The sequence below is a fragment of the Notothenia rossii genome (assembly GCF_949606895.1).
Source record: "Notothenia rossii genome assembly, chromosome: 11".
In the NCBI taxonomy this organism is placed as follows: domain Eukaryota; kingdom Metazoa; phylum Chordata; class Actinopteri; order Perciformes; family Nototheniidae; genus Notothenia; species Notothenia rossii.
In genome coordinates, this window is record NC_136910.1 from 28,283,356 (window position 1) to 28,305,034 (window position 21,679).

The following is a 21,679-nucleotide window of genomic DNA, read 5'->3' on the forward strand; positions in this document are numbered from 1 at the left end:
TCTCAAGACCCGCTCCCGCCCCGCACCCGCAACGTGCAATACCGAACCCGCCCCGCTACCCGCACATATTACCAATTAGTTCCGCAACCCGACCCGACCCGTCGGCACAGGATCCGCAACCCGACCCGAACCCGCATATATATATATGAGCAGTGAAAACATGCAATTATTAACACACGCAGTTGCATATTTCTCTCAAAAAGCGTGGGATGTTGGTTATTCTCTCCATCTAGGAGGACACCAAAAGCTTCCCAGACGTTGGATTTTGCTCTTGAGGAAGTGTTGGAAAATGCTGTATTCTCCGCTAGAGAGCTTCACCTCAGCCATTCAGAATGTGGCGCGCTCAGAAGCAGATTGATGCGCTGCAGAGGTTATGATTATGCACGGTCCCGCGGGGGAGAGGTCTGAGGATTTAAACATTAAACTAAATTATTATTATTTAAATATATTTATGATGCAACACCCGCGACCCGACCCGCATCATCTTTGTTTTACCCAGAACCGAACCCGGAAAAAAGTGTTTGAAAAAATACCACCCGCGAATCACCTTTTTTGCGGGTCAACCGTCGGGTCCGATGCAGGAGTCTGCTGTGGGGTGGGCGGATCGATCCCCAAATATCGATACTTCCGATATTACGTTACGTTTCAAAATATCGATACTAGAGCCAATAGGATCGATACTTTTATAGTTGTTTTCCCGTCTCCTCTACTCGCCAATTTCTTCAAAAAACTATGTGCAGACGAACACAAGTATATGCTCTTTTCTTCTCTCTCCACTGCTGTCCTCCGCTCCTCGAGGCTCGCGCACGTGCAGCGCACTCCCTGCCTGAACGCCGATTATCGAGCTGACTGACAGCAGCCGGTGTCGGTACCAGATGTGTTCGGGGTACCATATGTGTTCGGGATCCGTCTCTTACCAGCAGTGTTGGGTGTAACGCGTTACAAAAGTAACGGAGTTACAGTAATATATTACTTTTTGCTGTAACGAAGTAATGTAACGCATTACTAATGAAATGTGGGTAATATATTACCCGTTACAATGCTCAGTAACGCAGTTACAACACATTTTAACCCAAAATTAAATGGTGTTTTGTTTTTTAAGAATGTACTAACATAGCGAGACATTCCGACACCGGACAAATTGTGCGGGTAGATTAGTAAACCTGGTGTTTACCCTTCAGGCTTCGCGTCGAGATCTTCGGGGAAGTTGAACGTTATGCAACCATTCAAAAAAGAGAACGTAGCGAAAAATACTAACAACAAATTGTGTCAGGTGCGCGTGACCTGCTCCGCTGCGCATGCATCATTTCCAAAGTGCTTCCACAGCAGTGACACACATCTGATCTGTGGATAATCATTTATACGAAAATGGTTAAAGCAACCATCACTAAACGCCAGCAACACTGCATCTACTGCAGACAGTAGCAACAGGTCAGATGCGGACATCACGTTACCCTCCGTTGTGGACACTAGCTTACTCCCTCCCGCCTGACTCGCCAGCCCCGGAGCATCAGTCTTCGTCGCCCGAAACTACGCCGCCCCTCTGCGGCCCGCAGGTGCCAGGTATATCTAAACAACTACCCGCCTGTACAGTGGGGTAAGGCGGTCATTTTGCAGCTTGTGCCTTGTGGTATAAAAATAGACAATGGCTAGAATATTCATGTGAAAATAGTACCATATTCTGACATGCCTTTAGAAATGTTGGGTCAAAAATAATGCATACAATAGCAGATGCCTTCACCACGAATGGCTAAAAAAATATCTCATATCCCAAGCTTATTATCAACGAGCTGATGTTGCAGCTGAAATGTTCTCCAGGTCACAAATTCAACCTCACATGATGATGTGATACCAGTTTTCAAGCACAGTAAATATTCTCTTCCCAGCGTATATGATGGGACCAAGGTGATGATTTAGTAGGCTACATGGTTTTAATAATACTTTTGCCTTTCAATGTTCGCCATTTCAAACCATGAGCATGGTTTAAATCAGGGGTTCTTAACCTTTTTGACCTTGAGGCCCAATTTTTATAGTACAAAGTGGCCCGGGGCCCATTAAATATTAACACTGTATAGGTTTAATTGACCTCATTCTCGGTTTGATTTGTATTCAATAATAAACCAAATCCACTAACTGTTTAACAAGCAAAAACCTTATCAAATAAAATGACATGATAAAATGGGATCATCACAAATACTTTTATTAAACATGTGTATGTAAACCTACACATACTGTATCAAGACACCGAACAGGCTGATAATTCCTGGACCAAATCAAGCTGTGACAAGAAAAAATGTCAAGGATCAAGTCAGGCTTTTAAATAATAATAAAAAAGACCAATATTAGGATTTTACTTTAAATTAATAAAAAAAAAATATATATATATATATATATATATATATAAATAATCAAGCAATCAATAAAAGGGGGTGATAAAATAAATGCATTCAAATAATATAAATCTATTTTTAAATTAAATAAATAAACTAAATGAAATTGAAATAAAGTGCAAATGAAACTATAGCCTTATAATCTGCAAAGCTATTTGAAAATTGCTTCAGCAGTCTCCATTTTTGCATGGCAGAACCAGAATAATCTTTATATCTGTGACAAATGAACAATGACACAAATAATAACAACAATGAACAACAATAACAACAATAATACAACTCCCTTTTTATCTTGACCTCTTAATGAGACACTTGGGCCTGCTTCTGAGACATAATCAGATCCAGTCTGGGTGGAATGGGAGAAAGGCTCACTCTCAGAGTAGACTCCAGTGTTGCTCTGAGTCTGTTTCGGGCTTTGGTCTTAGTTGTGGCCACAATGGAGAATCCTGATTCACACAGGTACGTAGTTGTGAATGGGAGAAGGAGTTTCACAGCCCTCAGTGCAAGACATGGGTACTCCTTTGAGACAGCAACCCAGAATGAGCCCAGGTCCAGTTTGCCCCACTGCAGCTTTAAAGTGCTGTCAGTGGAAACGTCCAGAAGCTGGGATTCCAGGTGTGAGGGCAAAGCAACATCATTTGCAGTGGGATCCACTGAAAATGGGTCCAAAATCCACATGTTTCCCTCTCTGGGATCCTCAGGAAAGTAGTCACCAAATTTCTCTGCCAGTTGTGAGAGGTGCTGGGAGACTGAGTCGCTGATCTTCACCTGAGGGGAGTTTTCCAAAATGTCAGACAAAAGTGGAAACATGTCCATCCTATTTTCCTGGGCCCTCTTGGTCCACAAAGCAAGTTTCCTCTTGAAAGCTTCAACTTTGTCTGCAACACAAAATATGTTGCTGTTTCTTCCTTGAAGTGAGGTGTTCAGTTGGTTCAGTAGTGAACAAATGTCACAGAGGTAGGCAAGTTTTGCTGTGAACATTGTGTCAGCATAGTAATCTACAAGATTAGATTTTTTCTCACTGAGAAAAGAGAAGACCTCATTCCTCAGTTCAAACAAACGATTGAGGACCAGTCCTCTGGAAAGCCATCTCACTTCACTGTGATATAGCAGTTGGACATGATCTGCTTCTATGTCCTCACAAAGCTTAGCAAAACATCTGGAGTTCACAGCATTGTTTTTAATAAAGTTTATGGTTTTCACACTTACATCCATCACCTGTTGGAGGTCTGGTGACATCTTTTTTGCTGCAAGGCTTTCACGGTGGAGAAAACAGTGTGTCCATTTAGCTTCTGGTGCACGATCAAGGATCTGTCTAATGACACCATGATGCCTGCCAGTCATTGATGCTGCACCGTCCCTGCACACCCCGACACAGTTCTGCCAGTCCAGGCCGTTCTCAGTGAAGTAGTTATCCATGCAGCGGAAACATTCCTGAGCCGTAGTTCGTGTTGGTAGCTCTCCACAAAACAGTATGTCTTCGTGCAAACTACTGTCCCAGCGATAGCGAACAAAAACAAGCAGCAGTGCAGCATTCGTGACATCCGTGGACTCGTCTAATTGCAAAGAAAAAAAAGGGCTGCTTTTTATTCTTTCTATAAGTTGATGCTGTATGTCTGATGCCATGTCCGCGATACGGTGACTCACAGTGTCGTTTGAGAGTGGGATGGTCAGCAGCTTTTTTGCAGCGGCCTCTCCGACCATCTCACGGCACATATCAACAGCGGCAGGCAGAACCAACTCCTCCGCTATGGTGAATGCTTTCTTACTCTGTGCCACACGTCTGGCTACGAGGTAGCTCGCTTTCAATGCACATTTAGAGTTGCTTGTCAGTGACACGACAGACCTTTTCTGCATCTGCAGCCCACTTTCCTTCCTCTTAAAATATTCCACCGGCTTTCCCTCGAGATTCGGGTGCTTGGTCTCTAGATGCCGCTGTAGTTTTGAGGGCTTGAGGGCTTCGTTGGACAGCATTAGCCCACACTCCACACACTGGGCTTTTGGCACTGCCTCTGTTCCTCCATTTACGAAACCGTATTTAATGAAGTCGAGATTGTATTTCCGTAAAAACTTTGTCTTTTGGGTGGGGGGGTTGGCCGGACATTCGTCTTCATTTTTTCTTTTTAAAAACTTCTCCATTTTTGCCGCTTCATCTATGTGTATTGGCGCTTGTTAACAACTGAGTGGTAATAAAGATACATTGACAAAAAAAAAAACGCCACCACGTGGTCGAAAGCTGCACGCAGTCTCGCGGCCCTTGCGGCCCACAGGTGCAAAACTGAAAGTTTTTTGTGGCCCTCTGGGGGGCGCTGGCGGCCCAAGTGTGGGCCGCGGCCCTATGGTTAAGAATCACTGGTTTAAATAATATTTGCCTTGATTTACAATATTTTAACCTTCATTATAGTCCTTGACAGCGGTCTGTACTGCTGTATTAACAATGTGTCACATGTTAAGAATTTACAATCAGAATCGAGTATTCAACTAAGCCCTGTAATACAAGTTGTTAGTAGCCTTAAGGGCCTACACAGTTGTTATGCTATACCACATTGCCCTTCACTGGATGCATAATGAGCAGTGTTGGGCAAGTTACTTCCAAAATGTAATATATTACATATTACTTATTACTCTCTTTTGAAAGTAATAAGTTACATTACAATATTACTGTCTCTGAAATGTAATGAGTTACACTACTTTAGTTACTTTTTAGTTACTTTCACCAAAATAACCGCAAAAGAATAGCTAGGTATTTTAAATGCTAAAATGTAGTTTAGTGCAGCTCATTATGCATCCAGTGAAGGGCAATGTGGTATAGCATAACAACTGTGTAGGCCCTTAAGGCTACTAACAACTTGTATTACAGGGCTTAGTTGAATACTCGATTCTGATTGTAAATTCTTAACATGTGACACATTGTTAATACAGCAGTACAGACCGCTGTCAAGGACTATAATGAAGGTTAAAATATTGTAAATCAAGGCAAATATTATTTAAACCAGTGATTCTTAACCATAGGGCCGCGGCCCACACTTGGGCCGCCAGCGCCCCCCAGAGGGCCACAAAAAACTTTCAGTTTTGCACCTGTGGGCCGCAAGGGCCGCGAGACTGCGTGCAGCTTTCGACCACGTGGTGGCGTTTTTTTTTTTGTCAATGTATCTTTATTACCACTCAGTTGTTAACAAGCGCCAATACACATAGATGAAGCGGCAAAAATGGAGAAGTTTTTAAAAAGAAAAAATGAAGACGAATGTCCGGCCAACCCCCCCACCCAAAAGACAAAGTTTTTACGGAAATACAATCTCGACTTCATTAAATACGGTTTCGTAAATGGAGGAACAGAGGCAGTGCCAAAAGCCCAGTGTGTGGAGTGTGGGCTAATGCTGTCCAACGAAGCCCTCAAGCCCTCAAAACTACAGCGGCATCTAGAGACCAAGCACCCGAATCTCGAGGGAAAGCCGGTGGAATATTTTAAGAGGAAGGAAAGTGGGCTGCAGATGCAGAAAAGGTCTGTCGTGTCACTGACAAGCAACTCTAAATGTGCATTGAAAGCGAGCTACCTCGTAGCCAGACGTGTGGCACAGAGTAAGAAAGCATTCACCATAGCGGAGGAGTTGGTTCTGCCTGCCGCTGTTGATATGTGCCGTGAGATGGTCGGAGAGGCCGCTGCAAAAAAGCTGCTGACCATCCCACTCTCAAACGACACTGTGAGTCACCGTATCGCGGACATGGCATCAGACATACAGCATCAACTTATAGAAAGAATAAAAAGCAGCCCTTTTTTTTCTTTGCAATTAGACGAGTCCACGGATGTCACGAATGCTGCACTGCTGCTTGTTTTTGTTCGCTATCGCTGGGACAGTAGTTTGCACGAAGACATACTGTTTTGTGGAGAGCTACCAACACGAACTACGGCTCAGGAATGTTTCCGCTGCATGGATAACTACTTCACTGAGAACGGCCTGGACTGGCAGAACTGTGTCGGGGTGTGCAGGGACGGTGCAGCATCAATGACTGGCAGGCATCATGGTGTCATTAGACAGATCCTTGATCGTGCACCAGAAGCTAAATGGACACACTGTTTTCTCCACCGTGAAAGCCTTGCAGCAAAAAAGATGTCACCAGACCTCCAACAGGTGATGGATGTAAGTGTGAAAACCATAAACTTTATTAAAAACAATGCTGTGAACTCCAGATGTTTTGCTAAGCTTTGTGAGGACATAGAAGCAGATCATGTCCAACTGCTATATCACAGTGAAGTGAGATGGCTTTCCAGAGGACTGGTCCTCAATCGTTTGTTTGAACTGAGGAATGAGGTCTTCTCTTTTCTCAGTGAGAAAAAATCTAATCTTGTAGATTACTATGCTGACACAATGTTCACAGCAAAACTTGCCTACCTCTGTGACATTTGTTCACTACTGAACCAACTGAACACCTCACTTCAAGGAAGAAACAGCAACATATTTTGTGTTGCAGACAAAGTTGAAGCTTTCAAGAGGAAACTTGCTTTGTGGACCAAGAGGGCCCAGGAAAATAGGATGGACATGTTTCCACTTTTGTCTGACATTTTGGAAAACTCCCCTCAGGTGAAGATCAGCGACTCAGTCTCCCAGCACCTCTCACAACTGGCAGAGAAATTTGGTGACTACTTTCCTGAGGATCCCAGAGAGGGAAACATGTGGATTTTGGACCCATTTTCAGTGGATCCCACTGCAAATGATGTTGCTTTGCCCTCACACCTGGAATCCCAGCTTCTGGACGTTTCCACTGACAGCACTTTAAAGCTGCAGTGGGGCAAACTGGACCTGGGCTCATTCTGGGTTGCTGTCTCAAAGGAGTACCCATGTCTTGCACTGAGGGCTGTGAAACTCCTTCTCCCATTCACAACTACGTACCTGTGTGAATCAGGATTCTCCATTGTGGCCACAACTAAGACCAAAGCCCGAAACAGACTCAGAGCAACACTGGAGTCTACTCTGAGAGTGAGCCTTTCTCCCATTCCACCCAGACTGGATCTGATTATGTCTCAGAAGCAGGCCCAAGTGTCTCATTAAGAGGTCAAGATAAAAAGGGAGTTGTATTATTGTTGTTATTGTTGTTCATTGTTGTTATTATTTGTGTCATTGTTCATTTGTCACAGATATAAAGATTATTCTGGTTCTGCCATGCAAAAATGGAGACTGCTGAAGCAATTTTCAAATAGCTTTGCAGATTATAAGGCTATAGTTTCATTTGCACTTTATTTCAATTTCATTTAGTTTATTTATTTAATTTAAAAATAGATTTATATTATTTGAATGCATTTATTTTATCACCCCCTTTTATTGATTGCTTGATTATTTATATATATATATATATATATATATTTTTTTTTTTTATTAATTTAAAGTAAAATCCTAATATTGGTCTTTTTTATTATTATTTAAAAGCCTGACTTGATCCTTGACATTTTTTCTTGTCACAGCTTGATTTGGTCCAGGAATTATCAGCCTGTTCGGTGTCTTGATACAGTATGTGTAGGTTTACATACACATGTTTAATAAAAGTATTTGTGATGATCCCATTTTATCATGTCATTTTATTTGATAAGGTTTTTGCTTGTTAAACAGTTAGTGGATTTGGTTTATTATTGAATACAAATCAAACCGAGAATGAGGTCAATTAAACCTATACAGTGTTAATATTTAATGGGCCCCGGGCCACTTTGTACTATAAAAATTGGGCCTCAAGGTCAAAAAGGTTAAGAACCCCTGATTTAAACCATGCTCATGGTTTGAAATGGCAAACATTGAAAGGCAAAAGTATTATTAAAACCATGTAGCCTACTAAATCATCACCTTGGTCCCATCATATACGCTGGGAAGAGAATATTTACTGTGCTTGAAAACTGGTATCACATCATCATGTGAGGTTGAATTTGTGACCTGGAGAACATTTCAGCTGCAACATCAGCTCGTTGATAATAAGCTTGGGATATGAGATATTTTTTTAGCCATTCGTGGTGAAGGCATCTGCTATTGTATGCATTATTTTTGACCCAACATTTCTAAAGGCATGTCAGAATATGGTACTATTTTCACATGAATATTCTAGCCATTGTCTATTTTTATACCACAAGGCACAAGCTGCAAAATGACCGCCTTACCCCACTGTACAGGCGGGTAGTTGTTTAGATATACCTGGCACCTGCGGGCCGCAGAGGGGCGGCGTAGTTTCGGGCGACGAAGACTGATGCTCCGGGGCTGGCGAGTCAGGCGGGAGGGAGTAAGCTAGTGTCCACAACGGAGGGTAACGTGATGTCCGCATCTGACCTGTTGCTACTGTCTGCAGTAGATGCAGTGTTGCTGGCGTTTAGTGATGGTTGCTTTAACCATTTTCGTATAAATGATTATCCACAGATCAGATGTGTGTCACTGCTGTGGAAGCACTTTGGAAATGATGCACGCGCAGCGGAGCAGGTCACGCGCACCTGACACAATTTGTTGTTAGTATTTTTCGCTACGTTCTCTTTTTTGAATGGTTGCATAACGTTCAACTTCCCCGAAGATCTCGACGCGAAGCCTGAAGGGTAAACACCAGGTTTACTAATCTACCCGCACAATTTGTCCGGTGTCGGAATGTCTCGCTATGTTAGTACATTCTTAAAAAACAAAACACCATTTAATTTTGGATTAAAATGTGTTGTAACTGCGTTACTGAGCATTGTAACGGGTAATATATTACCCACATTTCATTAGTAATGCGTTACATTACTTCGTTACAGCAAAAAGTAATATATTACTGTAACTCCGTTACTTTTGTAACGCGTTACACCCAACACTGATAATGAGCTGCACTAAACTACATTTTAGCATTTAAAATACCTAGCTATTCTTTTGCGGTTATTTTGGTGAAAGTAACTAAAAAGTAACTAAAGTAGTGTAACTCATTACATTTCAGAGACAGTAATATTGTAATGTAACTTATTACTTTCAAAAGAGAGTAATAAGTAATATGTAATATATTACATTTTGGAAGTAACTTGCCCAACACTGCTTACCAGTGACGTCACGACGTACGACGTCACGACGTAATGACGTCAATGACGTCACGCATTGTGATTGGCTGTAAGGTAATTTACCCACGCTGTCTAGAGTATAGAGGTTTTTTTTTATCATTACATTACATTGCATTTAGCTGACGCTTAAGTGCATTCGACCAACAAGATAAAAACTTGAAGAAATACAATACAAACTTGAAGAAAAACAAAGACGAATGAGGAGAAGAATAAGAGAAATCGAAGGTAAGAAGTATATAACGTAATATGGTAGGTAATATGTAATATGTTCAGTGCCGTTGGTACGTTAGTTCAAACAGTAACAACAGACTATTTTTCTTAGCGGATGCATGTCAATTTAAATCAATACATACAACTATTTCACATGTACTATATTTTCTTAGCCCTAATACTTAATACTACTTATTTCGTTTTGATTTTTATATTTGATTATATTATATATTATCAATAAATGATATATTATATATCAATATGATATACTTTTCTATATAATAGATTATCAAAAAAAGTATTTATTAAGCAAGGGATAAACTGCAGCAATCACAATCAAGTCCACAATCGAATCCATAAAGACAAAGTAAATCGGTTTACAGTTGTTTCATATGGATGTTGAGAGGTATCCATATATCTCTTCATTTTGCTCTCAAAGTGCACCAGATTGATGCATTTAACTTCAATATTTAAAAAAAATCACTCCAAAGGGAGTGCTTGTTCTTCCTTCTGTCTGTCTGTATCTGTGTATTCTCATGTTCCGATTAACCCAGCCAAATTTTTCTTCTTTTGTGTCTATATCGACGCCGGGATCTTGAGTCGAGGCTGATCCTCTTGCTGCGGTCCCGCATCCTGGATCCTCTATCCTGAGTTCTGGATTAAGTCGTGGACTTCGGGTCGTGGCTGAACCTGTCTCTGCGGTCCTGCCTGGGTCTCGTCGTGCTGCCTCCCTGAAGGCTCCCACAGGATTGTTGACATCTTCGTGGATTCATCCTCTTATTATAGACACATGCATTTCCTAACATTCGGGAAGTTTTTCCTTGTACGATGTGAGGGTCTAAGGACAGAGGGTGTCGTTTTCTTCTCATACTGATATTCTGAACAAACTGCTGTTGTATTAGCTGTAAAATGTCTTTACTGTAGGGTATTTTTATTATTTGTACAGCACTTTGGCTCGACCAAAAATCGTTTATAAATGTGCTATATAAATAAAACTTGATTTGATTGATTTGATTTGAAAGGGTGTGCGCCAAGGTTCCGTATTAGGACCAATAATTTCAACATATACTGTATGTAAATAATCTCTAATAATTTTTCAAAATGCTGCTTTCCATTTTTATGCAGATGATACTGTTATTTATTGTTCATCCTCTTCTATAGAGCAAAGTCTTGATTTCCTCCAGTCTGCCTTTGATGTTATTCCATCCCATTTATCTCAACTCAAGTTAGTATTAAATGCAGACAACTCCAAACTCATGATATTCTCAAATGGCAAAAAGTTAACTTCTTTTCTCCCCAACATTTGTACTGTTCAAGGGACTGACATTGAGATTGAAAGGGTCACTACATACACATATCTAGGTTTTATTATTGATCAGAACTTATCTCTCAAGTCACACACTGAAAATGTTGTTTTAAAATTAGGTTTCTCCTTTCAGACAAGGAAACATTTGATCTCTGCGACGTTTTTACGAGTATTGGATTCTGGTGATCTGCTTTACATGAATGCCTCTGACCAGTGCCTGAAGAGTTTGGATACTGTGTACCATTTTGCATTATGTTTTATTACATATATATATATATATATATATATATATATATATATATTGTGAGTTTGGAATAAATATGCACCCTATGAAAACTATTAGTTGGTTACTGTTAGTAAAAAACAGTAAGGTTAATACTTGATGTTTGTTACACTTGGATATGTTTTCTGTAACACTTGTAGCATAATTATTCTCCAGTTTATGCATTTGAGTTACTTGCAGTTAATGCTCGACATTCAATTCAAAATCTTTATTTATCCAGGTAAAATCCCATTGAGATCAATGATCTATTTTTCAAGGGAGACCTGCAGCAGTAGGTTCCACATGAAGACATAAAAACATAAACAACAGAACAACAAAAGGACATCATACAGCAAAAATTAGAGGGATTACAATTTACATATATATCCACATTTACAGGTACCAACAGCATCTGACTGTGGAGCATCCAACCGAGCTTTAAAAACATGTAGTGGTACCAGCTTGGTAATTTTACATTCTTTTTGCAGACTGTTCCAAGTTAGTGGAGCTGCACATCTAAAAGCTTTCTTCCCTAAGACAGTCCTAGCACTTGGCACATTTAATAAAACCACAGCATGAGATCTCAGGCAGTAAGTACTTTCAATTTGCAGAGAGATCAGGGAGCAGATATAAGATGGTACTTTATCCAACATGGCTTTGTAAATGAAAATGTACCAGTGACTGAGCCTCAGTACAGTAAGTGATGGCAAAACCGCCTTGGTTTACAGTGTACAGTGATGCGTAAGTGCTTTACAGTTTGTCACAAATCTCAGTGCACTGTGATAGTAAAACCTTATTGTGGTCTAATTATATATCCAAAGCAGTCAGAAGTCAGAAAATCATTAGTGATGTTTAACCACTCAGAAGACAGCCCATCAAAATGAACACATTGAGGCCTTTCAGAGAGGTAGCCCATCTTCTACATATAATAACGGACAAAGTAAAGAATGAATTGTATGAAGCATGTGCATGAAGTCCTATGTTTAAATGTTCGGAATTTGACCGTGTATGAGGGTCCTCTTGACTTGCCGTACAGCCATTGCTCCGTTTTCATGTTTTTTTAACATGTTTTTCACAAACATTTTCACACGCTAGGAGCATAGGAATAATTCAATTTGGTTCGTCATGATCTGTAGATGAGATTTGCCCCCGAGCAACCCTGGGTAAATGACCGTACAGCCAATCACAATGCGTACAATGCGTGACGTCATTGGTAAGAGACGGCCCCCGAACACATATGGTACCCCGAACTCGCGAGTGCAACACACACACGCGCATGATGGCTGAGAGAAAGAGCGAACTGTGATGTGTGCAAGAAGACAGTTCGCTATACTCTGGCCACTTTGTATTGTTATTTTTCATGTTTGCACTTTAAATTTGCAAAAGTAAAACGTTTATTTGTCTATAAAAACTGTCCGGTCTGTATTCATTTGTACTGTTACACACGGCATCTGTATTCATGAAAATGAATTCAGATTTAGTCTATATCTGATGATTTGAGCAAAAAAATCATGTCATGCAGCTCTCCCCTATATGAAAGTACATAAGACGCTTTTCATTTAAAAAAGTATCGGTATCGATAACGGTATCGGCGATACTGGCCCTGAAATACTTGGTATCGGATCGAATCCAGATTTTGTGGTATCGCCCACCCCTACAGTGTGCTCTGATTGGTCGGGAATCGGGACACGTAACATGAACGTGCCGGGCGGCGTGGTCCCGTGGGTTAGATGCACGTTCATAATGCAGAGGAAAATAACTCTCAGAATAACGTTATTAGCACATTATTACAACTTGAGGAACGAATGTTTTTAATAAGGGCTATACAAGTGTTCATACTGGGTGGTTTATTTAGTTTAAAAACGATTTACAGACCACTCTTTCCCCATGTAAGTCAATGGGAAAAAGTGTTTCCGGGCCTGGCAACCAAACGGAAGTGTAGTACCGCCGTTTGGCCATCACGAATATTTTCATCTGAGTCCGGCGCACTTCCTGGGGGCTTGTAGCATCACGGAGCTAACGCAGCAGTGAGACAGAGGGGCTAGGAGCAGCAGTCCCGTTGTCATGAAGGGGGAATCTAACTATATGCAGAATATGTTCTTGTGGATCCAGGCTAGAAACATTTTCATTTTCTGATGTTAAGTTGGACATTTTAACATAGGGTCTACGGGAATTACTCCCTTGTTGTGTTGGTTCCTGGTGGACTATTGGTCATGCAAATATAGAATTTATCCGCGGTTAAAACAGACCGTCCATGAATGCAGTTTCTTCGGTAAGTCAACCCTGCGTACTTTATGTTATGTTACTGGTGTTTTTATTAAGCTAACGTTAATGAATGTCTAGAGTTGGGGTAGCATTTGAGCAATCGTAGCTCCATCTGTGCTAACGATGCTATGCGTAGCATCCAAGAGTGTAAAACATTAAGTGGGATGCTACTGTATACCAAAAGGCTTCTGTGCGAGGTTGCTAAAAATAAGGTCATCCTTGTACGTTAGATAGTTAGTTTGCTAGTTAGGTTACTGTATGCATTGTTAAGGTTCATTTCAATTCGCTATGCTCTACTATAGCATAAAATAGACTGGCTAACGTCAACGTATTGTTGAAGAGAGGCTAGTGTATATTAAATCAACCTCACAATGAAATGTGTGTATCTTTAAAATATGAACGTCACATTTCAAGATGTTCCAGAAATAACGCTCCCTTAGATATTGTTATACGGTTTGTTGAACTGGAGTTATTTCTTGCAGCTAACCGCCTATCCGACGAACATTGTTGTTTTTAATATTATTACCAATGCCTCTTTTCATTGTATTATCATTACACTTGAGAAACAGCCTTATCGTGGCTGTAGAACGGAACATGTAACTTAATGCCTGCATTTAAGGACGATGAATAGCGTATAGTCAATGCTTTAGTGCAGGGGTGGGGAACCTTTTTCCTCTCAAGGGCCATTTCAATTTTTTCAACATCCTCCGAGGGCCGTACAAATTATTGACCTCTGCTTAAAAATACTAAAATCACAGCCCATTCATTTGCAAAGAAAAAGCAACCTCTTAATCCAGATATCTTACCATGACTCGCGCATGCATTCACGTGCACGGTTGTGGCATTACCACCAAAACAGAAAGATATGGACACAAGATGTGTGCAAATGTATTTAGTTTCATGTGGACATGATTTAAGTGGTAGGGGGACCTAACCTCCTCTAGGGGGGGTCCATCCTCCCCCAGGAAGATTTTTTTTTAAATGTTGAAGTTAAAAGCATCAATCTGGTGCACTTTGAGAGCAACATTAAGAGATGTATGGATACATCTCTCAACACCCATATGAAACAGAACTGAAAGCAGATTTTCTTTTTCTTTATGGATATTTTACAAATCACTCTCCTTTTAAACTGTATTCTTGTTTATTAATAACAACTTTTTTTTACTGTCATATAGTATTTTTGTACCTGTTTACTTTATTCTCTTATTTTGTTATAACTATAATAATAAAGATCTGCCTTTACCTCACTGGTTGGATAAAAAACTTCTTATATTCGTTAGCATAGCTAGCTAACCAGATGCTAATAACAACAAAGTTATTGACTGTATGATCAGTATGACAGAGGAACAGATCGCCACTGGGCTTTCAACTAAAGACACAGACACGCAAAAACTGCGGCATGTGTACGGCTCCTTATGGGAGCACAAACTGCAATTTGTGAAGTGTTGGAGCGGCGTTCTGGTGCTCTCCGTCAGAACTACACCCCTGTCAGACGAGACATATACCACGTGATGACACATTATCGTGTTATGTTCAAGGACCCTGACCTTGACCAGGCACTCGCTTGTTTATTTTTTTTTGCTGTCTAGATTTCTTTAATTATTTTTCTTTCTTGCGTGTGTTTATAAATTACCTCGAGGGCCGTACCAAATGGTCTCGCGGGCCATATACGGCCCGGAGGCCGGAGGTTCCCCACCCCTGCTTTAGTGACAAGGAAATTATTTGTTTAAATATTAGATATGACGTTATCTGTGACTTCAGTGAAAATTAAGCTTATCCATTGCATTTGTTAAATAGGTTTGTGTCTTATCCTTACGTGTGTGATACATATGAATATGGCTTATGAAAACAAATTAATTTGACTGACTCAGGAAAAACTCATCCAAAGTAACAGTAAAATTATGGAGCTATTTCAGTTTTGATCATTAAAAAAAACACAATTTATTTGAAAGTCGAAAGTTTTCATCCTGAACTTTGAAAAATACAATGTTGTATTCAAAACAAAAAAAAGTATTTGAAATAATCTTTCAGGTTGAATATTATTTTGATTCAGTTCAGCAATTTTTTTTAATAAAATATTTTTTTTCAGATTTCACTTTTATACATATTTTGATATTTGCATACTTGTTTTTTTCAGTTTCAGATTTGACGTTTTCAGATTCAAAACATTTTCTTTTTCAGTTTCAATTTTTTTTCAGTTTCAATTTTTTTTCCGCCTTCATATCGTTTTTCATTTTCAGATCTTTTTTTTCGCTTTCAGATCTTTTTTTATTCGCTTTAAGACTTTTGATCCTGATATTGCTTTGGGGGGCGGGGTTTACCAAAGAGTAGTTTGGCACCCTGAGTGACAGGCCTCCCTCTGTCATGATGCCTTCATGGATGTTAGGTAGCGCAAGAAATACAACTACACACTTTCTATACACAATACTCCCGTGATTGGTGGTAAACAAAACTGATACCAGCATCAAAGTTCCGTTAAGCGAGCTGTTGAGCATCGTAGTTGGCAACAATCAAGGTATAAGAGCAATAAACTGCTAGAATCTGAAATCACGTATCCGCAATCAAGCGTTGTCCTTCCCCACTTCCATGTAGCTCCATGAACGCAGCATATGGGCTTGGTTTTTGCGATCAGAATCAGAATACCTTTATTAGTCCCACAGGGGATACATTTACATTGTTACAGCAGACAAGAGCCAAAGACAGCTTAATGTTACCTAAAGCATGCGTACAAAAAGTATTAAAGATTAAAAAAAGAAATGATATAGGCCTATATTTTTAAAGTTACACATTTTACACAATACACACCCTGTGACAGTTCTGCGGATTTAGCAGCCAGGTATATATTGCACAGTTTTTAACGGCATATATATATTGCACATACTGCAAATATTGCACATAGTTGGTATTTATCAACAAGAGGTGTTATAGTCTGTTGTTTTCTCCGTGAGACAGCAGGGGATGGCGTCAGGTCCACCAGAACAACCTGCTGGCTCGTTGCGGATTCGTAATTTCACATTCTAACAGTTTATTTGTACTTGATTGTTGCCAACTACGATGCTCAACAGCTCGCTTAACGGAACTTTGACGCTGGTCTCAGTTTTCTAACATCCATGAAGGCAACATGACAGAGGGAGGCCTGTCACTCAGGATGCCAAACTACTCTTTGGTAAGCCCCGCCCCCCCAAGCAATATCAGGGTTATGGCTAGAAAGGATCCGTCTAATGTAAATATGACGTCACGTTCTCGTTCTAACTCTCGTTGTAATCGGAGCGGCTCGGTTGTAATCGGAGCGGCTCGGAAGCACAGTCACGTGGCTGAATGTTTACGTTTGGGATGGCGAGAAACTAAACTATATTAAGTATGTAAATACTTGTTAGCGGTCTTGCTGTTGAAAGAAGAATGACAACACTGTAGATCAGCAACACTATGGTTTATTTTGTATTCACAGGCAAGTCAACGTTGTTGCAGTAAAAGTCCCAAGATAGCTCCTGGTGCAATAAAATATATGTTGCATGTTACTGCTGTAGATGTGTTTACCTCTTTTATATCCCGTTGGGTAGTTTAATCTTCAGCAATACATCATATTCTATAATATCATCATATATGTCTAGCTTTGTCTCTGTCGTATCTTTCAAAAGTAAAGTGAAACAGCGGTTTTCAGCTTTGTGATGATGCATTTTCCAGCTGATCCAAGAGGCTTTTTAAACACCTTACTTGGCTTAGGAGGGAGGGGAATTTTCTCAACACATAAAGGAACACTTTATCCTTCAGTTTATCACAAACATTACATCAACACATTTGGAGATCCTAATTTGAATCCAGTCTGTAATTTGATATTAAGGTTTTAATAATGAAATGAGGTCATGAATCGAGTTCAAGGTTAAGATCATCTTTATTATCCTATGTACAAAAATTAACATACAACATTAATATAACAGTAATGAATAAAACAAAATAACATTATGCAACTCTGATCTTCTTGCTGATACTTTTCAAAGTTACTTTTACATTTGCTCTACTTCTCCTGCTACTGTTTGCTCTGCTTTCAACTTCTCTTTCAACTCTGCTCTTTACTCTGCTTTCCCTGTTTCCTCTGTTCTCCTCTCCTCATCTTCTCCTCAGACTATCCTCCTTTTGCTGTATCCTCTCCTGTTCTCCTCTCCTCATACTCTCCTCCTTTTGCTGTCTCCTCTCCTCTGTTCTCCTCATCTCCTCTCCTCCTCAGACTCTCCTCCTTTTGCTGTTAGATATTTAGACTGTAATGACAGCTTATGATATACTTTTTATAACTACATCAATCACATGCAATGGATTAAAAACGTTGTTTTACTTACCACCTCTTTACAGCTCCATTCATCTCCAAGCTTCCAACATTCACCTGGCGGTGGTGCCTTGGATGAAAACAACTTTTGATATAATACAATCCAACAACAATAGTTAACACCTAGCCACAGCAATAAGCACAATGAGAAGACTAATGGTCTCTTTTATACCAATTTCTATTGGAGTGAAATGAACTGTGCCATGTCACATAGGATTGGCTGTGTTTTGTGAAGATAGAGGAGATGGCAAAAGTAAATATACTTTGTTCTTACCTAAAGCATCTATCCTCCTCTTCGTACCCCTGCCTGCTCCTCCCGCATTAGACTCTGGGGACTTAGCTTTTAAAATCTTGTTCAAGCTGTCCACTCTGTAGTTGGATCTCATGACCTCAGCTTTATGACCCACCCGGCCTGAAAAAGGGTGTCTACAATGGCTGGTACTGAGAGGTGTTATGGTCCTCTTCTGCCTTTTGTGTTTGGGGGGCGTGAAGGTGAGAGGAAGACTACTGTCATGTGGGGTGTGTTGCTTTACGCCCTCCAAAAGATAATTTAGTCTTGATATCACTGTACACATGAATGTCTCATCCTGTAGGTGGTATGTGTGCTCAGTAATTTCCCGCAACAAGGTCCCACACTGCTGTCGTTTCCTACCTCTTGAGGACTTTGAGTGGTTACCACTGCTCTGATTACAACGAGAGTTAGAACGACGTCTCTTCCCGCGTCCCGCCCACCCCGACCCTTTCCGATTACAGCCGAGCCGCTCCGATTACAACGAGAGTTAGAACGAGAACGTGACGTCATATTTACATTAGACGGATCCTTTCTAGCCATAACCCAATATCAGGGCAAAAAGTTTGAAAGCAAAAAAAAAAGATTTGAAAGCGAAAAAAAAGATCTGAAAGTGAAGAACGATCTGAAGGTGAAAAGCAATGTGAAACCTGAAAAAACATGAACTGAAACTGAAAAAATAATTGTTTTGAATCTGAAAACGAAAAATCTGTGCTGAAAAAAATAAGGATTAAAATATCAAAATATGTATAAAAGTGAAATCTGAAAATAAATATATTATTCCAAAAAATTGCTGAACTGAATCAAAAATAATATTCAACCTGAAATATTGTTTCAAATACTTTTTTTTATTTTGAATAAATCATTGTATTTTTCAAAGTTCAGGATAAAAACTTGAACTTTCAAATAAATTGTATTTTGTTTGAATGATCAAAACTTATGACCCTGAAATTGCTCCATATAAAATAAAAAGGACCTGCACAATAATACTCAATCAAACTGATACAGTATAAGGACTGTGATATCCAGCAATTTCTTAAGTATAACAATAAGATTATGACCTGTTTTTAAAAGAAGATAAAAAGTTGTTTGCATGTAAAGAAGTCTGTAACCCACGCATGTAACTTTACATCTGTTTGTTCAAAGTGTCCTTAAGGTGATCCAGACAGGCTGGACCAGAGGAGGAGAGACAGATCTGGACTCCTAAAAGCAGAGAACTTCAACATGGATTCCAAGGTACACCTTTTTCATACTTTACAAAGAATGCATAAAGCAATGACTTTGTACAATGACATGGGCGTGGGAAGGGGGGTGCTGAGGGCGCTGCAGCACCCCCTAGCGGCAGGCAGGCGGTGCGGAGCTCCCCTGTCTGAATTATTATTTAATGGTTATTGCTGCTCCCGCTATGCATAATCGGTGTAATATGTAGCCTATGAATTCCACATTGTTGGTAAAATAATATGTTGGCCTGCCCCGAATGTTTTTTCTGTAGCCCCGGAAAATTCTACCGCAATAATATAATACATTAACCATGCTTTACGTGAACCTCATCAAGACACTAGAGAGGACGGCAGGACTTTAATTCCGTGTGTGTGTGTGTGTGTGTGTGTGTGTGTGTGTGTGTGTGTGTGTGTGTGTGTGTGTGTGTGTGTGTGTGTGTGTGTGTGTGTGTGTGTGTGTGTGTGTGTGTGTGTGTGTGTGTGTGTGTGTGTGTGTGTGTGTGTGTGTGTGTGTGTGTGTGTGTGTGTGTGTGTGTGTGTGTGTGTGTGTGTGTGTGTGTGCGTGCGTGTGGGGATTGTTGCAGTTTAGCATTCCACTGTAGCGCCCCTGGTGCTGGCGCTTTTGTGCATGCTCTATAGCAGGGGTCGGCAACCTTTGTGATATGAAGTGCCATTTAAAAAAAATAATTCTATTTTAAAAATCCCCCCCCCCCCCCCCCCTGTTGATAATTCTCGATAGTTGGCACACTGAGGAGCTTGACGCTCGTCAACTATCAGCAGGAGGGCGGGGGAGCCTCGCTGCGGGGGAGCAGTGTGTGGACCTGCAGTGTGCGAAAAAGTACACGTCCCACCGTCCGGGACGTGTTATTTACAATATCGGACAAGTAGATCTGCGCTGGATCTTTCAATTGACTTGTCCGCTGGACAAGTGACGTTTTTCGCCCTGATTTATTGTCAAATTATTGATACATTCTTTTTACAAAAGGCAGAACTCATTCGCAAATTGTACGTGTCCGACATTGTTCGTTTAGAAATGTTAGTTTCGGTTCTGCTTGTCGATTCCTAAGGAAATGCATCTCGCCGCTTTCTGTACAGTTATACGGGGCGGGGCGGGAAGTGTAGCACAGTGGCAGGGTTGGGAAGCAAAACTCGGTTCCGAGTAGGAACAAATAACAATTGTCCGGTCCCGGGATTGATAAGAGTTGTGAGGACAGGAGGCGGAGCCCTGCGGACCCCAGCTCTCTCTCTATGCTCCGGATCAGCTGATCGCTGCACGGTGCAGCTCAGCGTCTCTCTCTCTCTCTTTCTACGCACAGCGGATCCGCTGCCCGTTTAACAGCTTCATCTTTGTCAAACTTTCTTATGTTCTTTGTCTAACACGTAATGAAGGTTATTAAGCGTTTAGCTCATGTGTTGTTAATATTGACCGCCATTTCCTTTTATGAAGTGAAGCAGCCTCCCTGTCTGTGTCCTTGCACTGTCCTCACATCCCCGGACGTCCCCCAGACTCGGAGGAGCACAGGGATGTCAGTATTGTTTATGAAGCAGGGTATAGAAAGTACGTTATTGAAATGAAAATACTATTTATTTACTTTTACAAACAGTGAGCAGCTGGGCAGCTGCAGCATGTGTATTGCAGGACATGTGTAAGCGTCTTTGAGTTGTAGAAAAGCACTAGGCCTATAGGCTATAAATATAGCGTATTATTATTATTATTATTATTATTATTATTATTATTATAAGGCCTATGTGTTGGACAGGTGTGGTTGGACTCTGTCTCACAGGCAGGTTGCAGCATGTGTGTTGCAGGACATGTGTTGGACACACAGATTGTGTGGTTGGACTCTGTCTCACAGGCAGGTTGCAGTGTAACATCAGAGGAGACTGGACCAATTGTACATTCTCAAACTGCACCACTTAGAACGAACTAAACAATGCAGAGATTATTTTTATATAATTGTATTCAATAACCGTAAGAAATTAAACAGTATGCAGTGATTTGTAAATAGGAATACAGATTTGACTTAATGTTTTCATAAATATATTTTCTCCCAGTTTGTCATGGGACTTATTTGCACCCTCTCAAAGAACCGGAATCGAGAACCGAAAATAACTGGAATCGAAAAGCAGAACCGGAATCGTTAAAATCCAAACGATACCCAACCCTATGTGTGATGCAGTAAAATCTTACCGCTCACTTACTGTACGTTAGCGGTGTCGTGAAAAACGTGGGAAAATGTAAAATACGATGGCGAAGAAGAAGATTCCAGTGACCCCAATTTGTGTCCATTCTGTACAAGTGAAAAATGTATTCGGACAAGTAAATTGCCAAACTCACTTGTCCATGGACAAGTACTCTCTAAAA

General features: G+C 40.5%; 1 long non-coding RNA gene across 1 annotated transcript; it reads right to left on the reverse strand.

Moving 5' to 3' along the window:
* Positions 1-16,845: 16,845 nt before the first annotated feature.
* LOC307024674 lies at positions 16,846-19,207 on the reverse strand. The gene is made up of 2 exons (XR_013803958.1): positions 18,080-19,207; positions 16,846-17,875 (listed from the first exon to the last, which is right to left on the reverse strand). It is a non-coding gene; the product is annotated as an uncharacterized lncRNA (long non-coding RNA).
* Positions 19,208-21,679: the final 2,472 nt, after the last annotated feature.